Source organism: Myotis nattereri, assembly GCF_964212035.1.
Source record: "Myotis nattereri genome assembly, chromosome: 17".
NCBI classification, from domain to species: domain Eukaryota; kingdom Metazoa; phylum Chordata; class Mammalia; order Chiroptera; family Vespertilionidae; genus Myotis; species Myotis nattereri.
Genome location: NC_138092.1, coordinates 17,890,520 through 17,906,049, shown reverse-complemented (window position 1 = coordinate 17,906,049; position 15,530 = coordinate 17,890,520). Strand labels below are relative to the sequence as shown.

General features: G+C 37.0%; 1 protein-coding gene across 22 annotated transcripts in view; it reads right to left on the bottom strand.

Annotated features, from left to right (window-relative positions):
- EMC2 (ER membrane protein complex subunit 2) overlaps positions 1–15,530 on the bottom strand; it is a 345,419-nt gene that overhangs the window by 132,753 nt on the left and 197,136 nt on the right. For 3 of the 22 annotated variants that reach the window (XR_013997063.1, XR_013997067.1, XR_013997071.1), the window contains one exon: positions 12,435–12,534. The exons of the other annotated variants lie outside the window; for them this stretch is intronic. The gene's annotated coding sequence lies outside the window, so the exon portion shown is untranslated. The remainder of the gene's footprint in view (positions 1–12,434; positions 12,535–15,530) is intronic. 22 annotated transcript variants of the gene reach the window in all.

Below are 15,530 nucleotides of genomic sequence, written 5' to 3'. Positions count from 1 at the left end.
ATGTTAATTACTAGCACGTTATGCCTCATCTTAGGCAAATAACGTACACAATTCTTTAATCTGCCTCTTTGGCCATACAAGTCATATATTAAGACTTTTTTGGTAGTATCAAGCATTTTGTCACTGCAAAGTGACACATTTTTTTGGTGGAAACTTGTAAGACCTGTCAACAAACAGATGAATAAAAGTATTTCAGAATTCGACTTGTTCATGGCTTCATTGTAGATTATGGGTAGCTGGAGAGGAAGTGGATCCAACAGCAGAGGGCAGAGTATAGAGACTTGGAGGATGAGAAGAATTCACTCCCAAGAAAAAAAAGAAAGGCCCCATTTTCTGATGCTGAGCCTCAGACCATTTCTGACGGGCACCATTGAAAAGGTACACATTTCAGAGCCAGGTCATTCAGAGGGAAGATAAGGATACCCCTCTACCCTCTACTTTTTTTTTTTTAAGAAAGAAGATGGAAAGAAGAGAAAAAAGCAATATATATATGTATATATATTACACTATACCCAGAATAGAGCAGTTCAAGTTAGGGCTGTCGGGGGTAGTGTGGTATAGTGGACAGAACATGAGCTTTTATAAGAGGATGGATCTAAATTTTGTTTTCTAGCTCAGTTGTTTGCCACCTAGGCTAATTACACTACTTAACAATTTGTGCCTCTCTTGCTTCATCTCTGTAATGGTAATAAAAATTGTAATTATGTCATAGGGTTGCTGTGGGGATATAATGAAACAACATCCATTTTCTGGTTTAGAAAACATAGTTGGAAAATACTTCTTGCACACTCTGCAGGTGAGGAAAGGACAAAAATGCTTGCAGAAGCATTGTTTCTTGCATCTGCTTACTCATTTCCTCCATAAACATTCCTGGTAATAGTGGGAGAGTCCATTTAGCTAAGCTGGAACTACATTCCCCAGAATCCACCTTTTCTTCATGTGATCAGTTCAAGCCCAGACATGGGAGGCAGACGTGAAGCCCCAGCTCCTGCTGCTGAGAAGGTTGGTTCTGGGAAAGGCACCCTTGAAGCTCCTGCCTGTTGGCACTGACCCTCTGGCTTCCTGGCTGGATGGTAGCAACAGCCAGACCCTCAGCTCCCCCAGATCCTACTGCATCTCCTGCTCTGGGTTCTCCAACTCCTGGTCCAGGTGTGTGTTTAGCTCCATGACAAAGGGGCACCAGCTTCTTGTAAAGAAAACCCTCATCATCAAAGTCGGAAACCCATCATCAAAGGTGATAAGAAACCCATCAGGATTCTGTTTTGTTTTCTTTTCCTCTGCTCCACAACCACCTTCTCTTCCCAACCACCTACCTGTGCACATCAGGTTCCAGCTCTAGACTCAGAAATGAAACATCACAAACTGTTTCTCCTACTTCCATGATAGTATGAGGTCAAGTCCTTGTGATAAGTTCATATATCAGAGTAGAACCATATATACATTCTGGTGGTTCTATTCTGATAAGAACCTTAACTGATAGAATGGGATCCTTAACTGATAGAATGGGATCTCTATATGCCAGGAACTATGTTCTGGGCTGAAGAAACAGATGAATAAGGTATAGTCCCTACATTCCCAAAAATCACAGTTCTACAGTTCTTAAAAGAGGAGTCAGCCATCACTCATCATAAAAGAAATTATAAAGTTTCTATGGATTTACCTAATCTAGATACTTCATATAAATGGAATCATAATATGTGACCTATTGTATCTTTTTTTCCACTTTGCATGTTTTCTAGGTTTATCCACGATGTAGGACATATCAGTACTTCACTCTTTTCTATGCTAAATAATATTTAAATTGTATTGATATATCACATTTTGTTTATTCATTCATCTGTTGTTTCTTAAAAAAATTTTTATTGATTTCAGAGAGGAAGGGAGGGAGGGAGAGAAAGAGAGAGAGAGAGAGAGAGAGAGAGAGAGAGAGAGACATCATTGATGAGAATCATTGATTGGCTGCCTCCTGCACACTCCCTTCTGGGGATCAAGCCCACAACCTGGGCATGTGCCCTTGACCGGAATCCAACCTGGGACCCTTCAGTCCACAGGTTGACGCTCTATCCACTAAGCCAAATCAGCTAGGGCTATTCATTCATCTGTCGATGGACATTTGAGTTGTTTTCACTTTTTGAAACTACATAGTTACAACTAGATAGTGATGACTGCACATTGTGAACATACTAAATGACAATTATTTAAAATAATTTTATAATATATGAATTTCACTTCAGTAAATTTTTTAAAAGTTTATAAAGTTCTTTTCTTTAGTTAAAAAAATTAACATTGCCTATAATTGTTGAGAATGGAACTGAAGAGACTCCACTGGAATTTATGGGTACCAAATTGGTAAAAAAAAAAAAAAAAGTGTACTCATTAAACTAGATATTTTCAGTGATAAGATCGGATGCTTTCTACATTTGACTACAGTCTGCTTCATATATTATTCTTTGCTATTTTTCTACAAGCCTGCCATTGATTGGCTTCTCGACATGCACATAAAATCAATTATCAGTCAGCCTCTGAGAATAATTCTCTTAATAGGTTACTGCTTTCCCCTGTTAGCCAACAGGGAAACATTTCTTTCCACAATGGCCCATACTTATTTGGAAAGGCATTTGGTAACACATATGAGCCTGCACGTGCTAGAAATTAGATATCAATAGAATTTCTATGTTCAATCCTTTGTATACAAGGAACATATAGCCAAAATTTCCAGTCTTCTCACAATTTTCTGAACTTAGTAATTTTTATCTTTTTATTATGGGTTTACTTTAGAGACATCAGATAAAAGCCCACCGCGTCTGCCTCCAAACTTCCCCTAATGTGTGGACAATATGAATATATGTCGAGATTGAGGGTATGCCAGCCAGTTCTCTTTTCCTCGTATTTTAGTAGTTACAATGAAGAACCATTAGTTACTTAATTCTTCTTTTAAGTGTAACTTTTCCTCCAACTGCTAATTTAGCTTTCTTTTTTGTTGTTTTACTTCTTTCTGACTCCACAGATCTAATCTGAGCATCATTGCCTAATAGAAATTCCTGACCCCATCTTCTTCCACAGCCCTTCTCCTGCACTAAACTCCAGCCACACTGGCTTCCCTTCAGCTTCTGGGACAGATAAAACTCAGGTCCATTTCAGGAGCTTTACACTTATTGCTCCTTCTGCTTAAATATTCATTCTTTTTCAACAATGTTATGTGGCTGCCCTTTCTTCATCATCTGAGTTTCAAATCATCTTGTGCCTTTTCACAATGGGCTTCCCTAGCTTTAGCATTACCCTGTTTATTTTTTATTTTCTGTATCCCCTCCCTAGATCATATATGATCCATAACATAGGGCAGTGATGGCGAACCTATGACACACGTGTCAGAGGTGACATGCAAACTCATTTTTTGGGTTTTTTCTTTGTTAAATGGCATTTAAATATATAAAATAAATATCAAAAATATAAGTCTTTTTTTACTATGGTTGCAAATATCAAAAATTTCTATATGTGACATGGCACCAGAGTTAAGTTAGGGCTTTTCAAAATGCTGACACACCGGGCTCAAAAGGTTCGCCATCACTGACATAGGGACTCTGCCTGTAAAGGTCAGAGCGGTTTCCCCAGAGTTTAGAATAATGCTGGAGGAGACAGTAGATGCACCATTAATATCTTGGTTGACTAAGAAATTAGCAAGCACTAATCATGTGATTCATGGTGACACCATTCCTTGTAACAGTGGATGCTGGAAAGTATCAGGTAAGTAACTATGCACATATATAAGTATGTATGTAGTATTTTGCTTAGAATTTTTTGGGGGGAGAGAGGAGCAAGTTATAAGTTCAGTTTCAATATATTGATTTTGAAGTGATATCAGATAAACAATTTTGTATATTTGATTGGACTTAAGAATCAAGTGGCCTAGAGATCAATTCAGGAGACATCAGCTTCTCAGTGGTAATTAAAGGTAGACATGGATACGATCATCCAGGAATATTAAGAAGAATAAGAAGAGAGGAATGAAAGTCAGAATGGATAACACTGGAAGGGGCCAGAACAGAGCAGTCAGTGCGGGAGGAAGGTAACATGCAAGTGTGGCCCCTGTAGAAGGACGTTGCTATGGGGTGAATGCTAGTGTCTTCCATGTGCTGAAGTCCCAATCCCCAATGTGATGGCATTTGGAGGTGGGGAAATAATTAGGTAATTACCTCCTTTGGGAATAATTAGGTTTAAATGGGGTCATGAGGGGGAAGCTCCTATGGTAGGATTAGTGCCTTGTAACAAGAGGAAGAGGACTATAGCTTTTTCTCTTTCTCTTTCTCTCTTTCTCTCTCTCTCTCCTCGGTCACATAAAGAGGTTGTGTGGGCACACGACCCGATAGTTGTCCTCTGGAACCGAACCTGCTGCTATTGTGATCTTAGACTCCCAGCCTCCAGGACTGAGAGAAATTTCTGTTGTTCCAGCTTCTCAGTCTGTGGTCCTTCATCAGAGCAGGCCCAGTGGCCTGAGACAAGACTGTTTCAAGTAGAAGAGAATTGTGCAATGTGTAAGGTGCTTCTGAGCCTGAAGTAAGACAAGGACTGAAAGGTACCCACTGAGTTTGGTCACAGGGAAGTTGCTGATAACCTTTGTTACTGTTGTTTTCCTGAAATGATGAGGTCAGAATCTAGACTGGGGAGTAAGAGATCAAGAACATAAGGACTATGAGTACTGGTGACTTGCATACACAGACAAGACTGGTTTTTGCTACATGTGACCTTGGGCAAACCTCATACATTTTCTAAACTTTATCTTTATAATCTGTAACTTGAGCAGCTTATACTTATCTTGAAGATATGTTGTGAGGATTGAATGATATGTCATAGAAAAATACTTAGAATACCATGAATACTCTATCAATACAGATTCCTTTCACTTCTCCCACTTGAGAGATTTTAAAATAAATCTGTTGATCAGAATCAAACATATGGCTCTAAGCAAGGACTATATGGGAAGTTCTGCTAATTGTATGATAAAATACTATATGTAAACACAGTAATTTCCACATAACTATAGACATTGTATAGGAATTATAAATGTGTGTGTGTATATATATATATATATATATATATATATATATATACACACACACACACATATATATATACTATATATAACATATAAATACTACATATAACCCCCTGCACAGTTGAAAATCCACATGTATTTTGACTTCCCAAAGACTTAACTTCAGTCCACAGGGGATTGGTTCCAGGAACCCCATGGATACCAAAATCTGAGGATGCTCAAGTCCCTAATATAAATCGATGTAGAACAATGCCTGCAGTTGTCTGTGGATTCCCAACTGTGGATCAGAAATACAGTTTTCAATTGGTGGTTGATTGAACCTATGGATATAAAACCCCAAAATAAAGAAGTCTGACTGTATATTTATTGAAATAAGTTCAGGTATAAGTGGACTCAGATAGTTCCTTATTTATTATGCTTCCTACAGGAACCATTTTACATGTTTCTTTATTGAATCTCTCTCGTCAGACTGCATTTCTTCACTGATAAAGGATTGCAGTGAGCTTGTACCTTTCAAAATGTCCATCATCACTTCCAGTTTATAACACCAGTTCACACCTGCTGTAGTCACTGCAAATTTAGATGTTCACTTTAGATTCCAGCTCTAGGAATCTGAGCACAAATGACTAGATACTCTGTTGTTTCCAATATCTTGTTTTGCCTACAACCTCTGAGTGCTACAGGCACATGCCAACCACTTAAAAAACTGTAGCCTCTTGGCAGTTTTCATTTCATGCCCTCTCAGTTCAGATGCTCCTCCTCTGAGTGTAGCAGACATGTGTAATATGAAGCACTTGCCCACCAACTCCTCTTTCCTTGTAGGGAGAAACCAAAGTTACCATGTCTCTTTTCTTTGGAGCACCAGTAGCCAGAGCAGGAGCAAATGTCTCAGGCCCAATCAACCAGAGGTCCCAACATGGGACTGTGAATCTTTAGCAAGAAACACAATGACATGAGGGCCATGTAGATTCTTTCATAGCAGCAGCACTAGACCAGCCTGTTGCTAAAAGACCTGGTTTCCTCCCTCTTGGCGTAGAAGTGATTTGATTCATACCCAGTCTCTATGGCTGGTTCTCTGTCCTTGCATGGATTCTGTGACCTCCTGTTATCCTTGAAAATTTGTGAGTGAGTGTGTGTGTGTGTATATATATATATATATATATATATATATATATATATATATAATCTTTTTCTTTTTCCCCTTAACATTAGCCAGTTAGTTTTTGTTACCTGCAACCAAAACATTCCTTATTAATAGAGAGGGAGGTCTTCCCCTGATGGACCCAAGTAAGAACCTAGCAACTATGCTTAGTAGCTGAGCTGGCAAATTATTTGTTACTCTTGGCATTGCCTCGCCAGAGCTTCTGTTGCCAGTGACTATCACTCCGGGGGTATTCTCCAGGGAAAAAGAACGTTTTTATCTTGGGGGGGGGGGGGGGGAAGCAAGCATTGCAATTTAGATTGCCACTCTATTTAATAATGAGAAAACAGTATTGCTTTCCAGGTAATTAATTTTTTTAAAAGCTTCACATACAATGTCAACTGGACTCTGATTATTGGAATGTATCAACACATTAGACAAACTTAGCCTTGTTGATTTACCCAAGACAGGGGTAAGCTGACGAATTTCAATCGAGCCTGTTACAAACTTGGCTCTGACTTTGCAGAAATGTCTATTTTGAGTCAAGGCTGAGTAGAATGATATATGTATATACATACTTTCCTGCCTCTGATGAGAGACACAGACTTATGAAAAAGTTGTTTATCCATCCAGCACCAAACATCATACTGAGTACCTTTGAAATGTTAAAATTTGGAGCCATTGGTCTATTATCTGCACAGACAAAAACAATACTGTGGCTTCAGGATAAATGGATAGGAGGGAGTGAAATGGGAAGAAAAACACCAACAGGAATGATAAACTGCATTTTAACGACAAAGTCACTTTGCCAACTGTAGCTCGGGTGCTGGGTAAGCTGATCTGACTTCATTAGGTGATAGCCAGCCTCGCAAAGCCATCATCAGCCTGGAAGAAAGCCATATGTGTTGGTTGCACAAATGGACATTGATTTTTCAATAAACTGGAACCCAAAGCCAACATCACTCCAATGATATCTTTTCTCAGGAGAGAGGATTTCTCGCTCACGCCTGGCACCATGTCTCTCAGCTCTTATATTACAAGAATTACATGGGTGAAGCAGAGTAGAAAACATCAGCTCACTTAAGTCATGTGATAAATGGGACAATTAAGTCAATTAGATGTGCAGTTACTGAGTTATATCTGTTTTGCTTTGTAAAATATAATTTTAAATAGGATCATCTGTCTTACCATACTTGAGAGCATTAGAATTCTGTGGGGCAGAAATAATGTGATTCATTATTCTATGAAAACAGTGCCTACTCTCCAAACAGGATAAAGCAACTTTGGTCTTTAAGGTTGTGATCCCTTAACTCTTTCTCTATAAAAAGGCAGAACACATCCTGCATGCGCTATTTGTCCACATTTCTTGAAATGTATGGCTTTTCTACTAGTAATCATGGGGTTTGGGCATTAGTATACCGAACATTAATTTTGTCAATGTATGACTTACCAGAGGCATCTCTTTCTGGAAGAAGAGAGAGTGTGTACTTGTAGATTTATGTTTCTCTGGGAAGAGTTGCTTGAGTGACTTCATAATGAAGAGTTAAGCAGGCACTCTTGCGTACTAGGAGAGCACCAGAACCTTTAGTGCAGTGGTTCTCAACCTGTGGGTCGCGACCCCTTTGGCGGTCGAACGACCCTTTCACAGGGGTCGCCTAAGATATCAGATATTTACATGATGATTCATAACAGTAGCAACATTACAGTTATGAAGTAGCAATGAAAATAATTTTATGGTTGGGTCACAACATGAGGAACTGTATTTAAAGGGCCAGAAGGTTGAGAACCACTGCTTTAGTGGCTTAATCACATGCTGTTCACCACCACCCCATCCCCTTGTATGCAGAACTTATCACTGGGGAAGAGATGTACACATCTGAAGAGGAGCCAAGGAGCCTTCTGGGAAAGATGACCATAACAAGACCTTTTGCTTTTGGAGGATCAACACTTCTTGGACCTCCGATGGTTGTTACGTGGGCAGGACACCAGGAGCCAGCAGGGGAAACTAACCATGGATGAAGGCAATACTGGACTGGTGACCAAGGCTAGATTAAAGGCTTATCAAGATAGTTCTCAAATAGCAAACTAATTTTCCTTTGCCTTCCACAAGTTATATTTTCTTTGTTTTAAAGTAGTGAACCAATTAACTTAGTAAACCATTTAAAAGTCAGGATATTTCACAGATAAATATGGATTACTTTGGCCAGGGCACATGGACTGCAGTTTGCTTTCCAAAGTCTACCACTCATGTATATATGCCTACTCACCCTGTTCCATTCATTTCTTTTACTTTCTGGAACCCAGAAGGCAGTTGAGGTCTTCACCTTTTGCCAAATAGGAAAGGGTGTAGATTCTGTCACAGAATGGGGTTGGGACTGGAAGCCCCCCCTAACCCAGCTACCTGGGGTATGGTTGAGACACTTTGGCTGAGAACATGTCAAGAGAAACTGGGTTGTAGCCTTGGGATCATTCTTGGTTGGGACTGAATGTGTGAGTTGTGATCTCACACACTAAGAAGTGAGGATATAGTCAGGGTACCATTGCAGGAGAAGATAAGAATATCAAACAAGGATTTTTAAGATAGAATTGTGGTCAGAGTATGCAAATCTTAATTTTGAACAATTTTGTCAAATTGACCTCAGAAAGGTTGAGCCAGGTGAAATAATTGTCAACAAACAGTTCATGACAGTATAAGTTTACATACTAGTCAGCATTGGCCACTACTGATCTTTTCGATTTTGCTAATCTGATGGGAAGAATTGCAACTTTGATATGAATATCTCTGAATACTGGTGTGTTAGAGCATATTTTCACATGTATCTGATCATCTGTATTTTTCTAAGCACTGACAGTTTATAATTATCATTTATTTTTCTTCTTAGGTTTTTTTGCTTCTCCTTATTGAATTGTAGGGACCCTTAGATGGTTCTCCTTTCTCTGTTGCAAATATTTTCTTCTAGTCTGTTAACTGCCTCTTGGTTTTGCAGTTGGCTCTCTCATTGTGCAGAAATTGTTCATTTCTATTAGAAAATACATTAATTTACTTATGGTTTGGGGGTTTAATGTCTTTCATAGATTTCCTTAGCTCTATGATTGTTAAAACAACCTATACTTTCATTTAATAAGTCTATAGGATTTTGTATTTGATTATTTAATAATCCAAAAGTTGTTTGCTGTAAGGTATAGATATAATTTAAAAACAAATGAATAGCTGATTACCTCAACACCATTTTCCTCATTATTTTGAAATCCTAATTATATCTTAAATTAACAGGTGTCATTTTGATTTTTGGTTCATTTTGAGATTCCATAAGGCAACTTCCTTATTGGACACTTGGGGTTGCTCATTACTCACCATCTTTCTCTCCTTCTGGATTCTCTCCAAACTGACAATAGACAGTCAATAAGAATGAAAATATGTGGCATCAGGTTTACACTGTCTGGGTAGTGTCCAGTAATCTCCCGAAAATATAGAACTTCCAATATATTGTGTATGAGGATGTAGTTTGACCTGGGGCCAAAGTGAAGCTTTGTATTTCTTATGATTCTAGATCTTAGGATCTGACTGTGGGGAGGGTGAGATCTGCAAAAGCAATTACTTGAGCAGCTCAAGGAAGAGAATGACAACATCCCAAGTCCAGTTATCTTGGAGTATGTGCTCCAATAAAACCTCTCTTCTGTAAGGAAAAACAGGAAACAAAAGCATGACCATACCTCCCAATTTACACTCTCAGTGTTGATCTCTCTTACTTTTTCACTTTAGCATATCTTTCCATATTTCCCTCTCAGATTAATTTAAAAGAAAATCATAACATTTATTTTAAAATCCTTGTTGTGGTATTAATTTGTATTGAATTTAATTTACATATTTATTTAGATATAATTAACATCTTTACACTATTGCTTTTCTTATCCAAAAGTGTGTTTATTCTGGCTTTTTATATGTTTTAATAAAATCATATAATTTTCCCTAAAAAGTTTTGTGCATTCTGCTAAGTTTACTCATGGGTATTCTAATAATTTTCATTGCTACTGAACTGGATTTTTTCTCTCTTTCATTTTCTATCTAATTAGCTTTTTACTTGTATATATAAAAGTGACTGATTTATGTATGCTGACATTGTACCAACTTGTCTTAGTAAACTTATTAATTTCTTCTTGCACAATTTTATTATATGCAAATAATAAACTTTTAGTTGCTTATTCCAATACTGTTATTTCCCTTCCTTGCCTTGCTGTATTGATTAGAACTCCCAGTTCTTAGTAGCCATGATAGTATTAGGCATTCTTATTTTGGTCAAGACTTCAGTGAGAATGCTTTTAATGTTTCACCATTATGATGTTTGCTACATTTTTCTGACAGATTTTTTTATTGAATTAAGGAGGAGCCTATTTATTCTTAGTTTAAATTTATGAATAATATTGATTCATGAGAAATGCCTTTTGTAATATTGTATAGTGTTCTCTAAATCTTTTAATCTAGTTGGATTTATATAAATAGATTTCCTAATGTTAAACCATTATTGCACTTCTAGAATAAATTCTATTTGGCCTTTTATATTATTCTCTGAACAAATTTCTAGTTTTAGCATATGTGCTTCCAAAGCAAACATGAAAAAGTTCTATTTTGTGAATATTTAACTTAAGGTACTTGTAAATGAGATTAGTCTATAGTTGCCCTCACTTTTGTTTTGTTTTGTTTTCTGGTTTTGTAACAGGGTTATGCAGCTTAATTAAATGAGTTTTGAAGTTTTCAACATTTTTAATGATTTGGAAAGTTTATTTAACCAAGTAGTTATCTTTTCTTTAAATGGTGAAAAGAATTGGCATATAATTTATTTTGAGCTAGTGTCTTTTCTAGGGATAGGTTTTTAATAAAGTCATTAACGTATTCAATTTTTACCTCTTCTCAAGTCATTTAAAGTAATTTACACTTTTTAAATTTATACTTTCTTAGAAAATTGTTCTTTTATTTGTTATATTATTTTGGGGGCAAAAAGTTATGCATAGTATTCTGTTAAGATTTCTTAACATTTCATACATCTAACTATATTTTTCTTGCATTGAAATTTGAAAATCAGGTAAATTTAATTACCAGCTATATTATCTCTAGGTGGATAGAGCTTTTGAAATCTTTTAGTCTAACTCTATTATAATTTTTATTATAATTATTTGAATAAATAATGTTCAGTGCCTACAATGTACTGCATGCTAAGCTATGTGCTGAGGATATAGCAGTTAACCAAATAAACATGGTTTCTACGTTCATGAGGCCTACAGTCTGGTGGCGAAACAGACATTACACCAACCAAAACAGGTAATTTATAGTTGTTCCATGTACACTGAAGGAAAAAAAAAAGCTGCTATGAAAGAGAATAATTTAGATGAAGAAATCATAGAAAATCACTCTAAGGAAGTGATATTTAAGTTACGATGATGATAGATGTTAGTTAGGCAAAGAACGAAGGCAGGGTGGTGGGGTTGAAGAGAATAGCATATGCAAAAGCCTGGAAGTGAGAATGATCCTGGCTTACACAAACATTAAAGGATGAAAGGTTAAGATTATAACAAATTAAGCAGTGGGAGATACAAAGCTGAGATACAGACTGAGATCTGAGCATGATGAGCCTGTAGCTACAACCAGAAATTTTGGATTTCATCCTAAATAAAATGAGAAATCACTGAAAGGTTTTAATCTCAGGAATAATACAATATAATCCACATTTCTAAAAGACCCATCTGGCCTCAATGCAGAGAACAAACTGGAGCAGAGCAGCAGCGGAAACAAGGAGATTAGTTAGACATTGTGGACTTATATCATGAAAGAAATAATGATGGTTTGGGCTACAGTAGTAGAGATGGCAAATGTATACATATTCGAGGAATTTCATAAGATAAAATCAATATGACTAGGTGATGATGTTTTTATCAAGGTAAGATACATGCAACATAAAATATAGCATTTCTTAACCATTTTAAGTGTACAAGTCAGTGGCATTTAGTACATTCACGGTGTTTGCAACCTTCACCACTATCTAGTTCCAGAATATTTTCACCACCCTAAAAGAAAGACCCAGGTATGTACTCTTGACTAGAACCAAATAGTCTGCAGGCTGATGCTCTATCCACTGAGCCAAAACAGCTAGGGCAAGACTCTTACCCATTAAACAGTGACTCTCTTTATGGGCTGAATTGTGTACCCGCACCAATTTCATATGTTAAAGTCCTAACCATAAGTACCTTAGAATATGACTGTATTTGAAGATAAGGCCTTTAAAATGAGGAAATTAAGGTAAAATGAGGTCATCTTGGTAGGTAATAATCCAATGTTACTGGCGTCCTTAAAAAAAAAAAAAGTCAATTAGCACAGAGGAGAGACCAGATAAAGACAGAAGAGAAAATATCCATCCAGAAGCCAAAAAGCCAGGACTCGGAAGAAAATCAGCACCACCAACAACTTGCTCTCAGACGTCTAGCCTCCAGAACTGTGATTAAAGAATTTTCTTTTGTTTAAGCCACCTTGTCTGTGGTACTTTCTATGGAAGTCCTAGCAAACTAGTGTATCCCCACTCCTTCTTGTTAACAGTTCACATTGTTGGCTTTCTGTCTCTGTGGATTTGCCTATGCTGGCTATTTCCTATAAAGGGAATCATACACTATGAGGCCTTTTGTATGCAGCTTCTTTCTCTTAGCATAATGTCTGCAAGGTCCATTCCTGTAGCATTTATCAGGACTTTGTTCCTTTGTATGGTTAAATAGTATTCCATTGTATAGATATATCACTTTTAAAAATCTATTTATTAATTGATGGTTTGTGATGACTTTGATGTAAGAAATGGAGGAGAAGAAAGTGTCAAGAATTACTTTCAGATTTCTAGCTGGGAAACTTGAGTGAATGGTATATATTGAGGTGGGAATGAATGGAGGAAGAATATCTTAGAAGATTTGGGAAGGTTATGTCTACAAAGCGTTAATGAATAGATACTGGACATAGGCAGATCGGTGTCCTCCCACTCCATTCCCCTCTCTCTTCCTCTAACCAATCAGCATGGGTGAGATCATTCAAACCATTTTAGTGGTTTCATCCATTTGCCTTTTCTCATCCATCAACTGAAATTATTCTTGGTCATTTCTAGCCCGGGGATATGCCCTCTGGCCAATCAAAAAAATTCCCCAAACAAAAAACTACAGGCAAAGACTTTCCACATTGAACACAACTGAGTTTAAGTACTAAACCATCCACAGTATTAAAAGTTTATTGACTATGTGATCCTTTCTCTTGATCTCCCAGACCATTCCAGTTATTTTTAAACAGTATATTTTTCTAATTGTGAAAATAAGTGCACATTTTAGAAAATTTGTAATATATAGGAAGGAACATAAAATTAAGTAAAAACTATTTATTATCTCTCCACCCATAGATAAACACGGCTACATTTTGCAATTTTAGTCTATACATTTTACAGGAATATCTTTCTACACTCGGGGGTTCTATTCCTCTCCAGAAGAAAGGCAGCATGAACATGGGCTTTCTACCTAAAGTCTATTTACTGGTATAGCCATGGTGAACATACTATCTTCTGTGATCTCTTTCAAGGTTATGTTAAATTTGTGGTGTTGCCGTAACCGGTTTGGCTCAGTAGATAGAGCGTCGGCCTGCAGACTGAAAGGTCCCAGGTTCGATTCCGGTCAAGGGCATGTACCTTGGTTCCGGGCATATCCCCAGTGGGGGGTGTGCAAGAGGCAGCTGATCGATGTTTCTCTCTCATCAGTGTTTCTGACTCTCTATCCCTCTCCCTTCCTCTCTGTGAAAAATCAATAAAATATATTAAAAAAAAATTTGTGGTGCCACTGAAAGCTGGTGATAGAAATAAAAATAAAATGTCAAAATTTGAATCATTGTAGCTTGTCACAACTCATCTGCATGAATGTGCCTTAAATGCAAGTCTTAGTTGAAAGGACCTGGGAAGACCTAGGCTGATCCAATCTCCTGACTCCAAAGCCAATTCGCCATATTTGGTTGGACTCATACCCAAGTGGAAATAAAATGCTGATCAGTACAGCAAGATGAATTTTGTGGCAAAAACCTGAGGTTAAAGTAGCTGTTATTACTTGTCAATATTGTTTCTTGCCACAAGGTAATGGTGGAAACATGGCTAGAGTTTGAGCCATTTCTGGAAATAAAGTCATCTGGTCAGATTGCACATGATTCATTTGTTTCAGAAAAGGTCAAAATACCAAGGTTGTTTTGAAACTCACTGTAACCAAAAATCATTTTTTCACATTAAATTTAAGCTACTATATTTTCAAATATTTTATAACATATTTCTAGATCACTAATATGCACAGTGCATTTTATATGATAATTTCCTTATTTAAAAATATTCTGGTTTTTTGGTTTTTTGAAGATTAATATCTTTGTGTTCATGGTCAATAGTTATACACTGTGCCTAATTATGTAAAATGTTGTGAAAATAGATATTTGAGTGACAAATTATTTGGAATCACTGAGATGGAAAGAAGAAAAACTAGATTTTATTCCTGTCTCTCTAGACTGGATCACCCTGGGCCATATGACAAATTGTCTCCCAGAAAGTGTATTTATCTCACATTTTACCTCAATAAAATTCTTATCTTCTAGCCTAGGCAAGTAAGATGTTGGATTCAAGAGATTTATGAGGACATACTTCCTAGCTAAAAGATTGAACTATAAATTTCAGCAGCTGGAAGAAATAATTAGTTGGCCTTTGAATAATGGTTTGATTTACATTTTGGTGCCTATGACCAAAGTCAAGGTTCACTTAAAATTTTACCTCAGCACCTGTAAGATTTTTTTCTAGTCAAGCTCATAAAGATTCAGTGATTATTTCATTAAGTTATTCCACAACTATTTTGTGCCAGGTGTTGGTGTTAACAGAGGAAGCAACATGTCATTATTCATTCTTCCATCCATTAATATTCATTGGCACCTATTATGTTAACGCATTGTGATTGAGATATATCTATGAAAAAAATCTAGACTAAATTACAGCCCACACAGTGCTTACATCCTAGCTGGAGGGAGGAGGGGAGTTAAATAAAAGTTAAACATAATATACTAGTATAGGTATATTATGCATTTTGTTAGAAGGTAAAAAATACTATTGGTGGTCAGGGGAAAAATTGAAATTTTACATAGGATTATCATAGAAGACTTCATAGGGATGGTGACATGGGAGCAAAGAAGAGGGGGTGAGTCATGTACATACCCCATGGACAGAGGGAACAAACTGTACAAAGGCTCTGAGGCAGGGTAGATTGTACCTGACATGTTTCAGGCCCTGAAAGGAGGCCAGT